This window comes from Cetorhinus maximus, chromosome 2 (assembly GCF_964194155.1).
Source record: "Cetorhinus maximus chromosome 2, sCetMax3.hap1.1, whole genome shotgun sequence".
Taxonomy (NCBI): domain Eukaryota; kingdom Metazoa; phylum Chordata; class Chondrichthyes; order Lamniformes; family Cetorhinidae; genus Cetorhinus; species Cetorhinus maximus.
The window spans coordinates 105,358,310-105,365,784 of NC_135880.1; positions in this window are offsets into that span (position 1 = coordinate 105,358,310).

Genomic DNA, 7,475 nt, shown 5'->3' on the forward strand with positions numbered 1-7,475 from the left:
CTTTCTTGAAACACTGCAGTCTATGTGATGTAGGTCCACCCAATGTGCTATTAGGGAGGGAGTTCCAGGATTTTGACCCAATGATGTAGTTGTTGATGCATTTCCCTCATTTGTATGATGTCATGTTAAACCTGCCCCTGTGTGTTATAAGTTTCACCTAGGCCTGGCATCGAGTTGTGGCATAAAATGGGCAGCAAAAGACAGACAGGAGTGGGACCTGGAAAGGCTGGGTTTGTGCTTCAAAGATCCAGGGTGCGAAGCTACAACACTGGCATCTACGTGACAATGTAGAAGATTGCCCAAAGATGTCCTGTGCACAAAAAGGCAAGACAAAACCACCAATTGCCAGCCCATCAGTCTACGAGCAGCATCTACACAACAATTACCTACTCACTGACACTTAATTTGGGTTCTGTCAGAGCCATCAGCTTCTGACTTCACTATAGCCTTGATCCAAACATGGACAAAAGATATGACTGTACTCAAGAGGTGAGGTGAGAATGTTTGGCCTTGACATTAAGGCAGCATTTGACTGTGGTATCAAGGAGCCCTAGCAAAATTGAAGTCACAGAATCACAGAATTGTTACAGCGCAGAAGGCGGCCATTCGAGGACATAATTTCAGAGTTTGCAGGCGTTCAAAAATTCAGAAATAATAGTAACAGACTACAGAAGAATATAAATGGGCAGACGTGGTGGATGAAATTTAACTTGGAGAAGTGTGAAGTGTTCAATTTTATTAGGAATAGTAAGGAGAAGCCATATGAACTCCAATTTTAAAGGGGTATAGGAAGAGAGACCTAGGCTGTATGGACACACATCTTTGATGTTGACAGGAAAAGTTGAGAAGCCTGTTGAAGCATATGGGATCCTTGGCTATATTAGTTGAGGAACAAAGTTTAAAAGCAATGAATGTGCAACCTCACACTCTGCTTCCTGTAAGGACTGCATTCCATTCTGTCAGTTTTGCTATCTCATCTGTTATGACGATGCAACCATCCACACCAGTGTTTCAGATATTTTTTCCTTTTTCCTCAATTGAGGATTCCCCACCCCCACCCTAGTTGACAGGGCCCTTGACCATGTCCATCCCATTTCCAGCACTTTTGCCCTCACCCTTTCCCCTCCCTCAGAATCACAATAGAATTCCCTTATCCTTCCACCCTATCAACCTCTGCATGAAATGGATCATCTGCTATAATTTCAGCCACCTCCAGCATGTTGCATCACCAAACACGTCTTCCACCCCCCTTCCAGCATTCCGGAGGGACCGTTCCCTCTGCTGGTGTGATGGGGGCCCGCCCCACCTTAAAGGTCCTGAGAGCACACAGAGAGAGTATGAGAGAACCCTGTGGCGCCTGCCCATTACATTCTGGCAGCAATGACCAGCACTGCCGAGGTGCCGGAATCAGTAATGTTTCCAGGGAGTATGAGGCTGGACCGTCACTGTGGTCTGAAGGCTGTATAGAGCACAGGGAAAAGGTCCTGGACTGAGACATCTGCCTTTTATTTTTTGCAGAAAGGTTTCACATCTGAGTGACAAGAACACTGCTTATCAGAACAAAGAGCCATAGGCAGGGAGACATTTTTGGGAGTTTATTGACAACAGTGAACATTATGTACAAGTGATTAACACCTGTGCCCAGGCTGTGCAACTAATTCTCCTTAACTGTCCTAACCCTGCCGCTACGTCTTGGTGCTCCCTGGACATCCACAGCGGAGGTGGAGGCAGCCTGCTGACTGTGATGCTCTGTCTGTGATGACTTTGGCAGGCGTCCTCTGGAGGGCTGAGGTTTGGAGGGCCCCGGCCTGCTTTCAGGGTCCTGCTGTGTGGCAGTGGCACCTTCCTCAGCCTGTGAAGCTGGATCTGTGGATGTCACATGAAGAGGGGAGTCAGATGGGCCGGTAACTCCCAGAGTCACCTGGGTGGATGCACCTGCTGATCCTCCTCCCTGTGGGTCCCTGAGGGGCCCTGGCTGACTCTGTGAGCGGAAGGGGTAGCTGGAGTGAGATCGAGCTGCCCAGCACCCCTCTTGCGCACACACTGTTGGAGGCCAACTATGGCATCAGGGATGGGGTTGAGTTTGTGTAGCAGTGCAGGAGTAACATCCTGGACCAAGGTCTCCATGGCAGCAGCCACCCTGCCAGTGTTGACCTCGGTGCGTTGCAATGCCGGCACTATCATCTCAGCCTGAAGACAGACAAACTCCTTCATCATGCCTTGCAATCTGAGGAGTGCAGTAGACATCCCTCCCTGATGTTCCTGAGCTCCCTTTGCAGCTCCAGCAACTATGACATGACTGAATCCAGAGGCTCGTCATCTGACTCGGACTCAGCAACGTTCTGGCCTCCAGCAGTCCTCCAAGTGCCGGGGACTTGGGAAGTCCCTGCCTCCGCCCGCTGCGGATCAAAAAGTGCTCACCAGATCGTGGTCCCGAGGTTACTCTAAAGCTAGGTCCCACCGAGGTGTGCGTCTCTGTGCTGATGGAGGGTGTGGGTGAGCACTGTGACGGGGCTTCAGGGAGGGTGCCTTCAGATTCCTCTTTGGAGGTTTCTTTGGAGCTTGCTTGGAGGCTCTGGGTCACGTACTCCATCTACTGCTTCCTGGATGTGCCTGCAAGGGGAGATAATTAGTGCATGGCAGTGACCTGTGAAACAGGACACATCAATCAAGGCATGGTTATCTGATGGATGTTGCACTGCTGGATCCTCCCTTGGTAGAGCGGCGTCGACCTCACTGTCAGCACAGGACCAGTCCCGGTCATCGCAGGCCAGCTGGATGGCTCTGTTTTCAAATTCTGTGAGAACTTTGAATTCCGGCATCCCTACGCCTGTCTGTGACCTTTCCCTCCTGTTGTGAGCCAGTTTGTCCTGCATGGATAGAGATGGGGAGAGTGTATCAGGACCCCTGCCAGGCCAGATGATAAGTACGCCTGTCCTGTGTGTGTGGTGAGTGGTCCCATAGACGGGATGAGGACAAGGATGGTGAGTGTGAGAGTGTGAATAGTGGTGTCCCTTGCACTGGCAGTGAGTGAGGGCCCTGTGGATGTGTCATGGGTTTGCGAGTGTGTGAGTTGGGAGTGATGAAAAGAGTGACTTACCCTGGCAGAACGGAGGAGATCATTCATCCTTTTGTGGCACTGGGTGGTTGCCCTCTTCTGAAGGGAGTTGGCGCTGACCACCGCTGCCATCGCCTCCCAAGCCGGGTTGGTGACATTGCTACCCATCCTGCGGGTAGAGCACATCCCGGCGGGCTTCCACGGCATCCAGCAGTCACTCAAGGGACCCGTCGTTGAAGCGGGGGGGGGGGGGGGGTTGCAGTCTTTTTGCCTTTGCTGGCTATGTTTCCTAGGCAGCGGTGGTGAGCTGGTGGTGATGAGCACTTTGCTGGCAGCTGCCTTTTAAAGATGGCGGCCAACGTGATGAAACAGCGGGTGATGGCGAGCGGGTGAATGCGAGCCCGCCTGCCATGGAAACGGTGTGTCTCGCGGGAGTGAATATATAATGAGGTGGGCTTGGGAAGATCCAGCATGAAAACCCGCCATTTTCATCGGTGGGTAGGGCTCCATTTTACCTGCCCACTACCGCACTTAGTGCATTTCTGGGAAAATTCAGCCTGGCTTTGCTTTCATTTTTTCCCCTAGTTTTGCTTTAGGATGGCAGCTGTTCATCCTTCTGCCATTCACACTTCCTCTAGAGACATCTTTCGTTACTTATCCCATTACCACTCCATTATGACTTACAGCCATAAAAATTTTTGTCATTTCATCTCTCCTGTCTTCCATCCTATCACACTCTTTCCCTTTCATTTGCTTCAAACAAATAATATTTCTAACTTTTCCCAGTTCTGATGAAAGGTCAGCAACCCAAAATGTTAACTCTGTTTCTCTTTACACAGATGCTGCCTGACTTGCTTAGTATTTTCAACATTTTCCAATTCTTTATAAAAGTAAGGAAGTTAAGTTAAACCTTTACAAAACACTGGTTAGGTCTCTGTTAGGGTGGAATCATCCCAGGTTAAGTGTGGTAGCAAAAACAAAAATACCTGGAAAAACTCAGCAGGTCTGGCAGTATCTATGGAGAGGAATACACTTAACGTTTCGAGTCCGAATGACCCTTCAACAGAACTAAGTAAAAATAGAAGAAAGGTGAAATATAAGCTAGTTTAAGGGGGGGGTGGTGGGACAAGTAGAACTGGATAGAGGGCCAGTGATAGGTGGAGATAACCAAAAGATGTCACAGACAATAGGACAAAGAGGTGTTGAAGTTGGTGATATTATCTAAGGAATGTGCTAATTAAGGATAGAAAGCAGGACAAGCAATGTACAGAGAGCCCTAGTGGGGGTGGGGTGTGGTGGGGGGAAGGAATCAAAAAAGGCTAAAAGGTAGAGATAAAACAATAGATGGAAATACATTTAAAAATAATGGAAATAGGTGGGAAAAGAAAAATCAATATAAATTATTGGAAAAAAAAAATTAAAAAAAGAAAAAAAGGCTGGGGGGGGGTGGTGGAATCAGAAAGGGGGTGGGGATGAAGGAGAGAGTTCATGATCTAAAATTGTTGAACTCAATATTCAGTCCGGAAGGCTGTAAAGTGCCTAGTCGGAAGATGAGGTGCTGTTCCTCCAGTTTGCGTTGAGCTTCACTGGAAAAATGCAGCAAGCCAAGGACAGACATGTGGGCAAGAGAGCAGGGTGGAGTGTTGAAGCGACAGGGAGGTCTGGGTCATACTTGTGGACAGACCGACGGTGTTCTGCAAAGCAGTCACCCAGTCTGCGTTTGGCCTCTCCAATGCAGAGGAAACCGCATTGGGAGCAACGAATGCAGTAGACTAAATTGAGGGAAGTGCAAGTGAAATGCTGCTTCACTTGAAAGGAGTGTTTGGGCCCTTGGCAGTGAGGGGAGGGGAAGTAAAGGGGCAGGTTTTGCACCTTCTGCGGTTGCATGGGAAGGTGCTGTGAGAGGGGGTTGAGGTGTAGGGGGTGATGGAGGAGTGGACCAGGGTGTCCCGGAGGGAACGATCCCTACAGAATACCACTATGGGGGGTGAAGGGAAGATGTATTTGGTGGTGGCATCATGCTGGAGTAGGCGGAAATGGCGGAGGATGATCCTTTGAATGCGGAGGCTGGTGGGGTGATAAGTGAGGACCCTATCATGTTTCTGGGAGGGAGAAGAAGGTGTGAGGGTGGATGCGCGGGAGATGGGCCGGACACGGTTAAGGGCCCTGTCAACCACTCTATCGCAGTGCTCCACCTGACCTTTCGAGGTACGGGAACCACATTTCCAAGCTGCCTATCATTTGCTCTAACAAAGTCCAGGTCGTGGCATGAGCCTCGTTATAGCGTCTCTCTGCTGCAGTCTGAGGTCGCCACACGGGCATCATCAGCCACACCCTCTGTGGGTAGCCCTTGTCCTTGAGGAGCCAACTCTGCAGCCCCTCTGGATCCTGGAATCTGTTAGGGATCTGAGACCTGCTAAGGATGTAGGAGTTGTGGACGCTCCATGGGAATCGTGTGCAGACCTGTAGGATGCGTTTTGTGGTGGTTTCACACCAGCTGAACATTCAGTGGGTGTAATTGTCCCAGATTTGCACTAAGTAAAGTAGTGGGTGGGAAAAAGGAAGTTTCACCCACCGGCTGCATTGGCGGCTTTTCACACCATAATGTCCCATTCCCACCTCATTAATTATGCATTCCTGGGAAACACGCCATTTTGATAACGTGCAGGTTCTCATTTGGTTGCCATGCCATCACCTCATTTCATCACACCAGGCGCCATATTTAAAGTGCAGCCGTGCGCACACCTCTCAATGCTTCCAGCCCAGGACTGCCGCAAAGAAGACATGGCCACGAAAAGCAAGAGGACTGCAGCCCTCCGGTTTAATGATGCATCCCTCGAGTGCCTTTTGGACACAGTGGAGGCCCACCGCGATGTCCTGTACCCCCAGTCTGGCCACAGGAGGGGCAGCAACATCACTAATCCAGCATGGGAGGTGGTGGCAATGGTGGTCAGTGTCAACGCCCTACAAAAGAGGACAGCCACCCAATGCTGCAAGAGGAGGAATGATCTCCTTGGTTCCACCAGGGTAAGTCATTCTTCTTATCACTCTCAACTCACACACTTACAAACCCATCACACATTCACAGGGATCTCACTCATTGCCAGTTCAAGGGACATTACCATTCACTCTCTCACACACACCTTCATTGTCCTCATCCTGTCCCTCGGACCACTCACCACTCACACATGCCAGGCACATTTATCATCTGGCCTGGCAAGCGTCCTGTTTACACTCTCTCCATCTCTATTCATGTAGGACAAGCTGGCACAAAACAAGAGGGAGAGGTTGCAGACCGGTGAAGGAATGCCTGAAATCAGGGTCGTCATGGACTTTGAAAATAGAACCATCTAGCTGGCTGGTGAGGATCTGGACTGGTCCTGTGCTGATGGTGAGGTCAGTGGTGCTCAGCCAAGTGTGGATCCAGCAGTGCAACATCCACTAGACAACCACGCTGTGAGTGACATGTCCTGTTCCGCGGTCCCCTGCCATCACTAATTAACTCTCCGTGCTTTTGCAGGCACATTTTGGAAACAAACGATGGAGTCCATGGCCCAGGGCCTCCAATCCAGCCCCGAAGAAAACTCTGAAGAGGAATCTGAAGGCACCTTCATTGAAGTCCCGTCACAGCGCTCACCCATACCCTCCACCAGCGCAGAGACACACACCTTGGTGAGACCTAGCTTTAGCGTAGCCTCTGGATCACAATCTGGTGAACACATTGCACTGTCTGATCCACAGCAGGGGGCGACAGGGACTTCCCAGGCCTCTAGAAGTCGGAGGATTATGGAGGCCAGAACCTTGCTGAGTCCGAGTCATATGTCAAACCTCTGGACTTGCCTTTATAGCTCCAAGGCAAGCTCAGGAACATCAGGAAGTGATTCCGCTGCACTCCTCAGATTGCAAGACATGATGGAGGAGTCCGTATGCCTTCAGTCTGAGGAGATAGCGCCACCATGCCATCTCTCCTCAAGGTGTCAGCCAGGGCCCATGGGCACCCATAGGGAGGAGGATCATCAGGTGCCCATCCCGAGGCTATCCACCCAGATGACTCCGGGAGTGTGTGGCCCATCCAAATCCACTCTTCCTGTGACCCCAGCAGCTCCAGCTTCACAGGCCGAGGAAGGTGCCACCGCCACACAGCAGTACCCTGAAAGCAGTCCAGGGTCCTCCAGGTCTCGGCCTTCCAAAGGACCCCTGCCAAGGTTATCACAGTCAGCAGGCTGCCTCCAGCTTCGCTGTGGATGTCCGAGGAGCACCAAGACATAGCGGCAGAGTTAGGAAAGTTAAGAAGATTTAGTTACACAGCCTGGGCATGGGTGCTAATCGCTTGTACTTAATGTTCAATAGTGTAAATAAACTCCCAGGAATGTCTCCCTGCCTACGACTCCTTGTTATGATGAGCAGTGTTCGTGTC